Here is a 14,381-nt window from a genome sequence, read left to right on the forward strand (position 1 = left end):
CAAAAATGTCATCTTCTCTGTGCAATAATTATCATAAGTAGAATAGCTCTTAACAACAGAGGTTGTTAATGAGCAAGTACAGGATTCTCAGTCTGGTAGTTAAGGGCATTTCAGAGATCTAAACATCACTTGCTATAAGTCAGATAAAGTTGAGTTTTGGAAACAAGATTAATGCCTACAAGGAAAATGATTATTTGCAGCTGTACAGAAAACAATTGCACACTTGTCAAACAAGGAGGGAAAAATGTCCCAAGTTACCAGAAGCATTCCATAAAATCTGAGATACCTGGCCTGAGAATTGGGATTTCCAGGACTGGGCACTGCAGGTAAGAAAGACAGGATAACATCTAAGTTAACATGAGACTGTGGAGCGAGTGTGAGTTATGCTGTGAGAAGTTTAGGTGTTTAAGGAATCAGAACTCTCCTTTTCTGAGGATATTTTAGTTATCACGGCTTTCGTAAGCCTGAATACTCAACAGCTATTATAAGCATTCTTATGATAACTTATTTCTCTTCTTTCCATCTTTAAAATATGTAATAAAAAACATTTTGTTTATGAGACCACAAAATATAAATTGAAATAAGCAGCTTTAATATGTCTTGTGTGGAAATTTTTTTATATTTTCAGTTTGTCCCTATTTACATCTTAGCAATAGACTGCTTCCTTTTATTTTGTCCCTGGTAAATTCTGCTTTCTGGTTATTGTACACAAGAAGGATGTTAGAAATACTATTTGAAATACAGTAAAAAATGTCTAAAAAGAAAAACAATTAGCTAGTAGGCTTATGCTAGTTCTTGGAGCACGGCAGTATGCCAGATGGGAGTTACTAGAAAGAGTTATAAAAAAAGGATGGAACACTTATAAGTCAGTCTAGATATTGAACTGTGCATAATTTTTCTTTAATTGTCAATACATGGGGATTAACATTTCTTTTTTATTTGTCCTGGAAGTATTTCAACTCTGATCTACATGTTTTAGAGGAATGTCCTCTGTACTTGCTGTATATTTCCATGAGGCAGTGCATTTTTTTGCCAGTAAAATTACATTGCAAGTGATACTATCTGTGTAAGAAACATATATTTGGTCATAAATAGCAATAAGATTGCCAAAGAAAATGTAGAAGAAATGTTATATTATGGCTGAAACCATAGTATAACAAGTATATTGACATTATTTGTTTAGGAAGTTTATTCAACAATGAGTCTAATTTTGTCCTAGAGAAGCTATTACTGCAGATATGTAAGACAAAATTTCAGTCTGACTCTAAGATCTTGGGTTAGCATTAGAAAAGCCATGTTTGAACTTCTAGATGGAATATGTCAATCCAGAATAACTGATGTGCAAGAAACAGTAACACCTTTAAAGAATTGCTTTTTCTGCTATTACTTGGAGAGCTACAGAACTGGCTCTCCTACTGTGACTGGGATGCTGAATCTCTACAAAATTGGCACCTGTTTCCACTGGGTGGCAGTCCAAGCTCTTCTCAGGCCCGAAAAAGATGGCTTTCTCTTTAGCTGAAAAAACCCCAACATCACCCTAGCATCTCAGTGCTTTGTAAAACTCATGAGATTTTTCTGTACATGTAGTGAGTCAGGAGTTGGCCCCTTCATCCTCAGGGACTCTCTGATTACCCATAGGAAGATGATCTCTCTTCTGCTAATGGCATTTCAAAATGCGGTTCCCATATCGTGCTTTAATTAGATTGTGATTAGTTCAAGCAAACTGTTTTTTAAAATGAGGATTCCTGAAATGAACACCTTCACCATGAACACTGTCTACTCACAGAATTCTTTGGAGACATCTAATGGGCTTAAGTAGCCTATCTAGAAATTAAGGGGAAAACCATGTACTGTGTGTTGCACATAGCCTTATATTTTAAAGAATGTTGAAGCACCACTGAAGAAAGTGGATGTTTACAGCAGTGAGAGATAGCACTTTTGATCCTCTCTTCTAGGAGGTTTGTGCCTGTGACTGCAGTGATTACTGTTGTCTGTTCAGCTGTAGTTTTTCTAAGCCTCATAAGCATAGTCAGTGCTTGGATGAAGAGTACTGTGTTTCTCCTGCTCTGCCTCACACGACACTGTTGAGGGTTGCATTGCTAGCATTCCTTCCCTTCAGCCAGAAACAGCAAGAAACAAAGGTCACCACTGCTTCAGGTGGCAAGGATCCCATAGTTATTTTAAGATGGTAAGGAGAAATTGCAGTGTCCTGGTCGTGCTGTATAAAAAGTAAATTTCCTTTAGGTACCTGAAATCTTTCTGTACTTTCTCTTGGACACACTTTCTTGTCTTTCCAGTAATTGTAATGGATTTTACAAAGGATTGCTTGCCCTCACAACATATATCACATTTTAGTCACTGTTTCACCACAAAGAACACAATACAAGAAAGAAGATTTTATGGGACTCTGGAGTACAGGCAATATTTTTTTGAATAGAAGTCTGTTAGTTTAAGACTTAGTTTAACCCTGGGTTATTTCAGGCCTTTTCATAGATCCTATAGGAAAGATTGCACTGCTTGCTTGAAGAGGATAAATAAGATAATGCATCCTTTTTTGTATGGACAGGCCCAGTAAACTGTGTATCACTGAAACAAGACGCTAGCTTTGGAGTTTGCCCTTGTTTGATCTCAGAACTGTGAGTCAGTGTGCTAACAGCTTCAGAGCTGTGTCATGCAGAAGAGGCATTGTTCACCACTTTTCAAAGTCTTTTCCATCTCATATACTCAAACTCAACACCTGAGAGATTCACAAAATCAAACCCAGGCAAGAATAACCTGTTAAAGAAAAGGACAATGTCCAAGAAACTATCTCTAACTTAAACTAGACTGGTTAAAGTACACTATCACCAAGGTTAGTGATTCAGTTTGAGAACCTAAGAGTCCTTGAAATGTTTTCAGTAGAATCTGTTTGGAAATTTCCACTGAAACAGGTGTTTCATATCAGAAACATATACATGACAATGAAAGTTATCTTTAGTTTCACAGGATGAAATTTCTGTTCTGAAAAAGAGGCCTTTCTTATAGAGCTCTCTTTAGGAGGTTTTTGTTTCTTGCTGCCAAGCTACAATGAAAACATCCTCTTGCACTACTTTTTTCCTTGGTTTTAATAGATGGGAAGTATCAAAATCTTCTGCATTACTTTTCTGACATAAGCTGCCTCAGAGCCCAATGACTCTGGTAGTGCAAGCTGATATAGCTGATTGTAGACCACCGGGAAAGGTAGAGCTCTTCACACTCCCTCCTTAACTGCAGAACAGATTTCTCATACCCAGAACAGGGATAGGTCATTCTGGATTTCTAGGACTGGTGCTATAAACTGAAAAAAACTCCAGCCAGAGCAAACTACAGACCATCCTCTCACAGTAGAGGTCACCGTAGACATACCACCAGTAGTGAAATATACTGGCTCCCTACTATGAATGCAGGACCTCATTTGGTGGCTTTTACTCAGCTTTGCACAAGTTATTGGGAGGTCTCAAACAGGCTTTCAAACAACAGGAGGATTGGTGAGGAGATTTCCTGAGTGAGACCTAGACTGTAATATTTGCTTCTAAGAGAAAGGAGAGTGAACACAGACCTCAGCTTTATCTGTGGATCGTTCAACTGCACTTCCACCCAGACAAGTCACTTAAAACCTGCATGCCAAGTGGAAGAATAACCTTTCTCCTTTCTGTCCCTGCTGCTTTGTAACGTGTGTTGTCAAAGAATCTTCTGGTCTTCCTTGGAAACTAGCTGTACAACCTGGTCTCTGCCTGCATGCGAGTGGGTCTCTGTCCCTCACCTACCTCATGAAAGAGGGCTGTCACAGTTAATTTTTGTGAAGTGCTTCACAATTACTATCTGACAGATGCCTAAATATGGAGCATGGTTAGTATAATAGTGTAACTGAAAGGACTTTAACAGAACTGTTTTTGCTTTTAAAATCTCTTCTCTCTCCCAGCGCTCTCTATTTTAATGTCCCCATCTTCTTTTCATTTAATCCTCATCTCATACCTTTTGTTTCTTTTCATTGGCCCTTCTGTACAACTGTTTTTGGGAAAGCCTTTTTATATATCTCTCTTTCCCTTGTTCTCTAATAGATACCATCATCTTTTAAAGACCAGGCACTCCCTCCCTCAGCTAAGTACTATCTTGGCAGGCAACTGAGGAGGAGGAGTCTTCTTTAAAAGGCTTTGAAATTGTATTGTTAAAAAATATATAAATAAAGCAACAAACCTTTTAATAGGGCTTTGAACAATCATCCCTTTCGTTCCCTTATGGCCTATTGTGCTTCTGGCTTTTTTATTATTTAGTGTGCATCAAAAAAAAAATCCAAATGTTTTATGTTAAGCCATTAAGAGTTTATTTGGGTTGAAAATAAATAAATAAATGTAGTGCTAGCAGTTGGGACTGTGAGCACACACACAGTTGCCTGGCAGAGGCAACCTATAGGAGGCACATCAGAAGGCCAGAATAAGCTTCAGTGAAAGACCAGAACAAAAGCATCAGCAGCATTTGTTTCTGGTTAAGTACTTTTGCATGAGCCTGACTACTGGAGTGGTTTACCCAGCTTTTATCTGTTTCAAATTCACCTCACTCCCCCCATCACTCTCTACAGCATCACTCTGAACCGTAACTCATGGTAATTACATGGAGGAAGCATGGGATTTTTTAAATCTTTTGTTTTATTTTTTTAAACCACCTGATGGGAGTATGTCACTGGTTTGTATCCAGCATTGCTCCTGGAGTTATTAGACACCTAAGTGAATGTTTTTTGCATGGCCTGTCTGCATTTTTTGTGCATTTAGATGTAAGTGCTGGATATATTTTGTGAATAGCCAGAAGCAATTTGTTTCTTTCTTTCTACCCCCTTCCACTTTTGTTTGCCAACTCTGCCTGTCATCCCCAGAGAATTCTGCAGCAGGCTGGTGACTGCAGCTAGGGCTCCTCTGTGTGCATAATTAGTATCAATCTTGCTTGGTCTCATTTCCCTGGTGGGGTTGCTGAGGAGAGACAGAAGAGTTTTTGCCATTAAATGCATTATTAGGGTCACATCTTAGCTCCCATGTGACCTACATTTGGTGAATCAACATCAAACCTAAACTTTCTAACCCTCTTTCTCCATGAGACTGAAGTGTATGGTAATTTTTGAAAAACACACATAGAGACTGCTGTTGGTATTCTTAAAGAATTAATAGATTGCAAGAAGTAGATAGGAAGAACTTCTGAGAATCTGAGCTTGACTTTACTGTCTCAGTTTTGAGACTCATAAATAAAACAACCTGATACTCCTCACGAAGCTGAATGGAACCACTGACAGTCCAGACCTCAGAAAATCAAAGAAGATGTGTCCATCACCAATCAGGCTCCAAAGAAAGGACAGTGCCTAATGGGTGCCTTTCATTAAGTGCTATTTTATGTGTGGGACAAGGAATGTCAGGTTGCAGATGACAAAAAGAGCTTCTAGCACACATAATCTCAGGCACATCAAAGACACCGGAACAGAAATGTACCCACAGCACAAAAAAAGAGAACATGAAACTGCCTCTGTAACATAGTGACATTTTCAATTTTGCTCTTTTGTGACAGTATTGATGGTTTTAACAAAACAAAACAAAACAAAACAAAAAAAAAAAAAAAAAAAGGAGGGTGGGGTTGTCTCTCTTATAATAGTATGAGAAAGGAATATGATATGAACATAGTTTTAAATGCTAGACCCCTTTAGCTCACGTAAGTTTGGTAGTTTTCCCTATAAAAGCAAGGTGTACCTTTCAAAATCTAGTTACAGTATCAGAAAAACAGAAGAGAAAATTTGTCATAAATTTGGGCTTAGGAGGCTTAAAATTCTGTAGACCTTGATCTTGCATACAACCTTCTGCATGCTGGTTCTGACCCTTTAAGAAAAAATACTACAGCTCAGAAAAGGCTTAAGGGGAAGACCTAACTGAGGTCTTCCCAGCCTGTAAAACAGGGATTATAAACTTTCTGACCTCATACTGTTACTGTGAAAATAATCACCCTACTGTATACTGCAGTATTTCAGTAGGCAGTGTATGTGTTCCTGGGATACAGATAATTAAGTTGAACAGTGAGGTTATTGGGAAAGAGCAAGAATGTAAGTACACTGTTCTGTAATATATACCAGTTTTAATGAGATGAGAAGAGTTTATAACGTAAACTTGGAATACAAATAAAACAAATATACAAAGATCAGTGGAAAGCTTCCTATTGGCTCCAGTGCTTTTTAAAGTCCGCATTAAAAAGAAGAGCAACTGTTGTAGTATCTTCAGCTATTATGGAGAAGTGAAGGTTCACTTGATCTCTGTAAATGATTACTTTTGGAGACTGGTACTGCTTGGCAAGGCACAACTGCAGACTCATACCAAAGACTGGGTGTTTGTTGAGTACTGAGAAACAATCACTTCAAAAAAAAAATATTCCTGAGAGTTACTTAGACAATTCTACTTGCAAGATCATTCACCATTCATATTTTAAAGGCATTATTTTCAAGTACTGATAAAAGTAATATAGCCAGGTATTTTAAGGTTTTGTGTATTTCTAGAAAACGCTTACATTTTTAAAGGGTGTGGTTTTGTCATCCAATTATTGGTCATGAATTATTGAGTTGTTAGAGTATATCAGCAGTTGAATGTCCTTTATGTCATACCTGGAATAATCCTTATTCTTGGAATAAAGATTTGGAAGAACCTATGTCACAAACCTGTAAAAGCTTATAAAGGTATTTCACTTGGGATGAGATCAGAATACACATTTACGTTGCAGAACCAGAGCCCACAAAAGGAAAAGCAGACTAATGTTTATTTTACAACATAATGTCACCGTGTCTCAGATTGTCCTCTCACAACGATACACAGTACGTAGTTTTAATATCTATCTTTTAGACCTTTGAAAGCATAAGAAAAAATATTTATTAGGAAGTTGGAAAGAAAAAGCAAGCATGGGATGAACTGCTGTGTAGATAAGAAGGATGGTTTGGACTGGTTAATAGAAAGAGAATTTCAGTGCTGGTCTGACAGTTAAAGAATGAAATTACAAAGAGATCAATGAGAACAATTTTTCATCTTTCCACATCTGGAAATAATTCTTGCCTGTGATTTATTGTAAGTAGGAACATTGGAGTGGCTTGGTGTGGGTGGAGACCAGTGACCAGTACTGGAAGTGCTGGGTCTACATGGTACTTCCTATAGGGAGCTGAAAAGACATTTCTTCTCTGCCAAAGTGTGACTTTGTGACTAGTGGTGTAAGAATTTTCAAAGAATAGATGGGTTTGAAATAATGAAGTGGGTGGAGAGGGTTTATGATTATAGGAATGCTTAAAATCACTGAACTGAAATGCAAAATCTAAAGTTCCTCTGATGTTTAGAGCAATCCCAAACTTCTTTAAGAATTCACTTGTATAATAAGGCAAAGTCAAAAAGCTGCATCAGAATTCCCACTTTGAGTTATGGTAATGAAACTTGGGTATGGCTTTTATACTTGAGGCCTATATCTTTAATGAACCAAAGGAAAAGACTTGCCACAGGCGTTTTGAATTTTGCCGGGTATGAAGTAGGATAAATCATTCTTTCTCTGTTTCTGTGATGGATCTGGAAGACTTTGAACTAGCTTTTGCTGCTTAACCTGTCTCCAGGTTTCCAAATCTAGATCCTACACTAATTTCAGATGTTCCTTTCAGGGCTCCTCTGGAAGAAAGTGAAGGTTATAGTGAGGAAAACACCATGCAAGGACTGTAGCAAATGCACCCAGTAGACTAAGCAAGTCTACTTGAAGTTCTGGTTAGAGACGATAAAGCAAATATTTAATAGCTTAATGTTAAGACAAAGTAACACCAGCCTCCTCCTCCTCCGCACACACACACAACTTGTTTACAAAAGTGCCTTGTAGTGACTGCTGGTGGTGTCACTCCGTCCCATGCCCCAGAGCTATCACCGGGCCTCATGGGAGTTGTGACTACAGCACTGGACATGGGACTGTTTGTTCACTCACTTTCTGTGAAGAGAGTTTTGAACTGTGTTTTGAATAGACAGCATTTTCTTTGTGTGGTTGGTAAATAACACAGAGCAAAGTTAGTCAGCAAGTTGCATAGCTTCTGCATTCTGATTCTTTGGAGCCCTTTTGTACCAAGCTTGACAGGATGTTTTTAACAGAATGTGACCTCACTGGGATACCAGAGGTAAGGAAAAAAGTTATTTGGGCTGTTGTGGAATATTTTGCACAGAGCTGACTGAAAGTACTGCTTTAAAATGTCTCTTGGAAAGAAGGTGGTTTCATGGTGATCCAGTCAGCACCTTGTTCAGTGAAAATCAATGTCTTTCACTCCTTTGTAAGTTATAGGAAATCTTAATAAGATTTTCTATTTCCCACTTACGGAAAAAGATGCTGATTTGCAGATCTCAGAACGATTATGTGCTTGCTCTAATGTGTTGAGCAAAGGCCCAGTTCTAGAAACAGAACATCAAAATATTTTCTTTCTAACACAGAAAAGAATAAGCAGATCTGATCCAGTCGTTCATCCAAGTCCTAGAAGCAGCAGTGTGAGAATCGGAGCGGTAGCAAACCCAACAGGACCAGGCGACAGAGACCTTCTGGACACCTGGACCCAGTCACTAGGTAAAGGTAAGAAAGAAAAAAGAAAAAAAAAACATATCAGTGTGTTTTCTGGGTAAGATCATGTATGGATTTTCATCACAGACATCAAAGCTGAGGCTGCCGCTTGTAGTTTTGCTTGGATGTAGAGCAAAGGGTACTGTGGTACCTGGGGGGTGGGGGGGCTGGGCAGGCACCCCCTCTCCTCCCTCTGCTGGTCAGCACCGGGGGAATGAGGTGGCGGGGGGGGGGACCCAGCAACTTTCCTTTGAGGGGTAGGAAAGCCCTGTTGGTTAGCAGCTCTTCAGGGCTTCTTCAGTTGCTGCTCATAGTTCTAAGCACTGACAGCATAGGGATGTAGTGATGCAAGGTTCAGCGGCAGTAGAAAAAGGGAGAGAAATCTGAGTGTTCAAAAGGTCAGGGAAAGACAATTTTTTTTTTCTAAAAAACCAATACACAGATGTAGTTTAGATATTTATACAGTATAAAAATAAGGTAGATTCATGCTGAATGATCTGATTTGTTTATATTCAGGATCTAAAGAGATTTTTATGAGAAATGAAATAAAAATGCATTATTAAGCAAAATAGCTTCATGAATAATAGGCATCTTGCTGTTCTGAAATTCAATTAACAATATGTGATCTGCTTTACTATGTATACCAACAGAACAAAACTTCGTTGTTTTTGCGGTCAACAATTGTTTTTTTCCAGTCAGTACAGGTGACTTACAAAAAAAAAAAAAAAATTGTTTGGAGTAGCTGATAGAGCAGTGAGAGGAAATTAAGTTCTCACGATATGTAAACCTGTTATTCATACTTAAAGACTCGCATAACAAAGAAACCTATATATAGGCTTTTAAAATTGGAAAGTTTTGTGTGCTTCTTACAATGAAAGTGTTCTTTGGTAAAAGAGGATGGAAAAGTTTGCTCATTTACTTATGACTAACTAGAATTGCTTTTACTGTAAGACACATAAAGATTTGTTTTTTCTTGTGATCAGTTAGGAAGTGGATGGGTTGAACTTCATTTAGTGGTATAAAAGATGCAGTGAGCATGTCACTGCTCCCAGTAAGACTGGGTAATGACTTTGGTTTGACAAAGCATGTACAGAAGAAACTTCTAGAGACAAGTGTTGTTCTCTAAAGTAGAAGCCTGTCAAATGGGGATAACTGAAGATGTATATTCACAACTTTGGTATCTATGTTGCAGTAATACTTATGGTCCTCATCATGAATCAGATGCTGGGTATTGTGCAATACAAAACCAGATTTTTTATACCAAACAGCTAATGATGCAGACATGAGACAGCGGTTGAATAAACCAGATATGATAAATTATTCAGTCATAAAAAATAGAGCCAAAGTGTTAAGATGGAGTTTTCCGATTTTAATATATTTCTACAGCTATATATGTACTGTTCAGGTTTCTTTAACAGATGATTTTTTTCATAGTGTCTCACCCACTGCAGGTAAACTGCCACTAGTAGTTGAAAGCTTGATCTCTTTTTGACCTTCAGTCAGAGAGAAGTTTGCAGGGTAGAATACAGTTTATGTTATCCCTGAATTTGAGCCAGAGAGTCCAAATGTTAAATACAAGTAGTCAGTTTGATACTTAGGAAAGCTACGATGGAGAAACCAGTAGAGGTCAGTACAGAGTGCTGAAACTGAAGCGGAGTGCCAAGGCTTTGTGTATTTATGCTCTGTACTTGCCATCTTTAACTTTCCCTTTAAAATATGGTAAAGGCTTACGGTCAATATTTCTGTCCTCCTCGAAAGATAAATTAAAAATACTTGGGATATCACGATAATGACAGACTGCTTAAACACAGTACTTTAAGCAATGACATGCATTTTGTAGCATGTTATAGCTTGCAGATAGATGTTGGAAACCTTATTTCATGGAATCATTATCGAGACCAATGCGTAATACTTTTTAAATATATTGCAGTGACAAACGCATCCAACTCATGATTAAGTAGCAAAAATTTAGGAGAAAAAGGATAATTTTTATGAAACAAGTTTTCAGATACTTTCAGTTAAAGTAACAAAAGAATTTTTCTCATTTTATGTAAGGAGCTTGGATAATTATCAGTAAGTGTTGCTTTAAAAGTCTTTTCTTTGTGTATATACACATATATACACAGAGAGAGGGAGAGACAGACAGACTGTATATAAAGTTGAATTATCTTTTGTTTCACTTTTTTAAAGCCATTGTTTGCTCGTGGTTTCCTTTTGTGATTTAAAGCAAGGAAAAGAATCACCGCGTATAGTCTGTTCATGAAAAGATCCTTCAACATATACTAGCTGCAAAATCTCATCTCTGAAAAGCTTCTGTTCAAGCTGCTTTCTGTGGAACTAGAAAGAGCAGTCTGCCTGTCCTCATTCTGTTTCCTTGCACTTTAACTAAGTACTTTGAAAACTATCTTGCTATTAAATTGCAATTGTTGACTATTAAAGAATTAAAAAAAAAAATATATATCGTCAGATAAAGGTGGCATGCTATATCTTGATTCCAATACCGACTTACATCTGCTGTCTGTGAGTTAGGGAGAAATTACCGAATACCTTCAGAGAGAATAGAACTATACAAACAGTGAATACTTTTGCAAATCCTCTTTACTTGTTCTGCTTACCTTCCATGTGTTTCTTTAAATTGGTTTTGACAGCATTGGAAAATATCCAACATGCTTTCTTTTTATTTGCTTTATCATGTACTTAAAAATAACAAGAACAAGACAGATTTTCTATATGCTTTCTCACGGACACTTGTGTTGTGTGTCTTTGGAATCAGATGGCATAAGTGTGAACACAGTTCAGAGGGCTTTAAAGAAGGGTTACGGTAGGGGAGGGATTCCCTGATAACTGTAACAGCTATCATCAACAATATAATCTGAAATGGGAAGGAGATGGATAAACTGCTGTTGCGTATCTGACCTGTGACGTGTTTTTTCCACACTTCTGTCACTGTAACACCACACACAGGTCTTCCAGTCCAGTACAGCTGAAATTCCTTGTGAAAGATGTCCCCTTACATGTGTAGTGTAAAATCCTGGTTTTGGTAAAGGCAGTGGAATTCCTGATATTTGGGTCAGTGGTGAGACCGGGAGCTCTACAGGCTTGTTTCAACATTATTTTTTCCCTGAGGTAAAGGAAATTTACAAATAATCTAATTTCTTTCATAACACAGGGTCCAGTCTAACAGTATGACATGAGTGATGGCATGCTAAATCACAATTTCCATTTTGAGTCCAAATTTCTTACCAAAGGTTTGGATTCAATTACATTCAATTCTTCTTCATTTAAAGGGAAGTAGAGAAACCACTTCTAGTACTGATTTTACTCCTGGCTTTGATTATGTTTTGAGAAAATTGTCTTGAATCTGAAAGTCAAACCCAGCTTCTTTCCCCAGTAAAGTTCTGATGTCCATACCATTTTTACACACAATACTTTCCTATTGCCTTTTTCACATCTCTCTCATTTTTTGCTGGGTAGGAAGGGTGTGAGAAATTGTATTTTGCTGAGCCACAGTGGAACTTCTAATTTACAGTAACTGGTATTCTTCATTAGTTGATGTTGGGAGGAAGCCCACCTTCTCAAATGTTCTTCCTGAAAAGCAGTACAAAGGTTCAAGCAAAGATGGTTCTTATAACACCAAATGCTCTGGGTTTAGCCAGTCAGTGCTGAAGTCCAAAAGTCCAAGTATTTCTATTGCTTCAATTAAGTTTATTACATGTTAAATTTCATGAACGTCTGGTCTGCTTTTTTTTTCTGTAACATATGGGATATAAACCCCCAAAACTCAGGGACAAAAATTATGTTGCTGGAAATGTGTAGTTCAGTCAAATATAATGTTATGCTAGAAGTCTGCTATTCTTATCTGTATCCAGACCAAAGATAGAAGATTACAGCAAAGTTGTTCATGATTAGGGAACAGAAGGTCTATCTTATTACTGAAGTGCTTACTCTCTTGTTAGCTTTATGTTCGGTATTTTCTTGATTATGGTATTGCATTCAGACATTCTTACCGGTATAGTTACATTATCTTCTCATTTTGTCCATCTTTTCTGATGTCTTTGGATTACTTCTTTGCTGTTTTTTAAAAGTTTTTCCCTACAAAGTAGCTATGCTTAGTTAAATTATCTTACCACTACATAGCTACGTTTTATGTTTGTCAGAGATAAATTTCTCCATTCTTAGTGTATGTGTGTACAGGGGTGAATTCTAACATTTTTGTGTTAAGTGATATAGATGTATATGTCATTTAACTATAAAGCTCTGTTTTCTGTTTAAGAATCTACAAAAAAAATTCAGTCAGCGGTGATCTGTAATTGAGATAGTTTCACTAGTGAAATCTCTCTATATAAAAAAGGAAACTGTGATATTTGCACCAGCAATTGAATAAATTAAGATTCCTTACCTGTAATTACATTATCAATCTGCAGAATGCAAGATAACTTAAAATAAATTAGAGACAATAAATTAGAATGATAAATGTAGGCAAATAAACTGTAATTTCAAACATTCCACAGGGAGAAAAATGATAGCTTTTTCACCCATTTCAGGAATAAAAGGACAGCCTAAGGTACTGGCATAATTCTGGGAAATGTTCTCTATATCACAAGAAAACATCAATATAACAGTTTCATTTTTGGTGGTTCTAACATTTTAGTGAAACCTTAAGGGATCAGAAATGATAATTTTCCCTGACTATATTTGATTGGATGATATAACTGGGTTTGGGTTTTTTTTTCACTTTATCCTGTAGTTCTATTGGGAATTTGTTACCTCTCCTTTTCACTGTATAGCTCAAGTAAATATTAAGCTGCTTTTTTTTTTTTTTTTTTCATTTCCTCGCTTTCTCATATTTTAAGAATAAACTCTAGACTCTAGTCTCTCCTTGGTGTTCTCTACCTCTCATTGTAATCAACAGGACTCTGAACCCAAGTCCTGAGTGTCTTACATATCCTGACAACAGAAAAAAACTGGTTGTATGAGGGGGTGGCCTAAGGCTGAGGACCTGTAGCCTTTATAATGTTTATTTTTTATTTTTATTAAACCTGGGGTATATGTGGAGTTAAGTCTGTCTAGAAACTCTGAAAATAGCTTCCTTCTCATAGAAAATTTCTCAATCATTTCTCTTATAACTATGTATTTCTGAGAGGTCAATATTCACACTATCACCTTAACTGTAAATCAAATAAATGTGAATTCAGTTTTTATAGTACATATTCATATCATAGAATCACACAATGCTTTGAGTTGGGAGGGTTCCTTAAAGATCATGTAGTTCCAGCCGCCCTGCCATCGGCAGGGACACCTTCCACTAGACCAGGTTTCTCAAAGCCCCATCCAGCCTGGCCTTGAACACTTCCAGGGAGGGGGCAGCCATCTATGGGCAACCTGTGCCAGTGTCTCACAGCCCTCACAGTGAAGAACTTCCTTACGTTTAATCTAAATCTACCCTCTTTCCATTTAAAGCCATTACTCCTTGTCCTATCACTCCATGACCTTGAAAAAAGTTCCTCCCCATCTTTCCTGTAGGCCCCAACAAGGTCTCCCCAGAGTCTTCTCTTCTCCCAGCTGAACAACTCCAGCTGTCTCAGCCTGTCCTCATAAGGGTGCTGCTCCAGCCCCCTCATCATCTTTGTGGGCCTCCTCTGGACTCACTCCAACATGTCCATGTCCTTCTTGTGTCTGGGGCCCCAGAGCTGGACAGAGTACTCAAGGTGGGGTCTCACAAGAATCACCTCCCTATAGTTTTCTTGATGCAGCCCAGGATATGGTTGGCTTTCCGG

At 37.7% G+C, this 14,381-nt stretch overlaps 1 protein-coding gene across 1 annotated transcript in view; it reads left to right on the forward strand.

Moving 5' to 3' along the window:
* The first annotated feature begins 8,539 nt into the window (after positions 1–8,539).
* ST18 (ST18 C2H2C-type zinc finger transcription factor) overlaps positions 8,540–14,381 on the forward strand; it is a 170,424-nt gene continuing 164,582 nt past the window's right edge. The window contains exon 1 of the mRNA XM_074898970.1: positions 8,540–8,616. The gene's annotated coding sequence lies outside the window, so the exon portion shown is untranslated. The remainder of the gene's footprint in view (positions 8,617–14,381) is intronic.

This window comes from Athene noctua, chromosome 2 (assembly GCF_965140245.1).
Source record: "Athene noctua chromosome 2, bAthNoc1.hap1.1, whole genome shotgun sequence".
Lineage (NCBI taxonomy): Eukaryota > Metazoa > Chordata > Aves > Strigiformes > Strigidae > Athene > Athene noctua.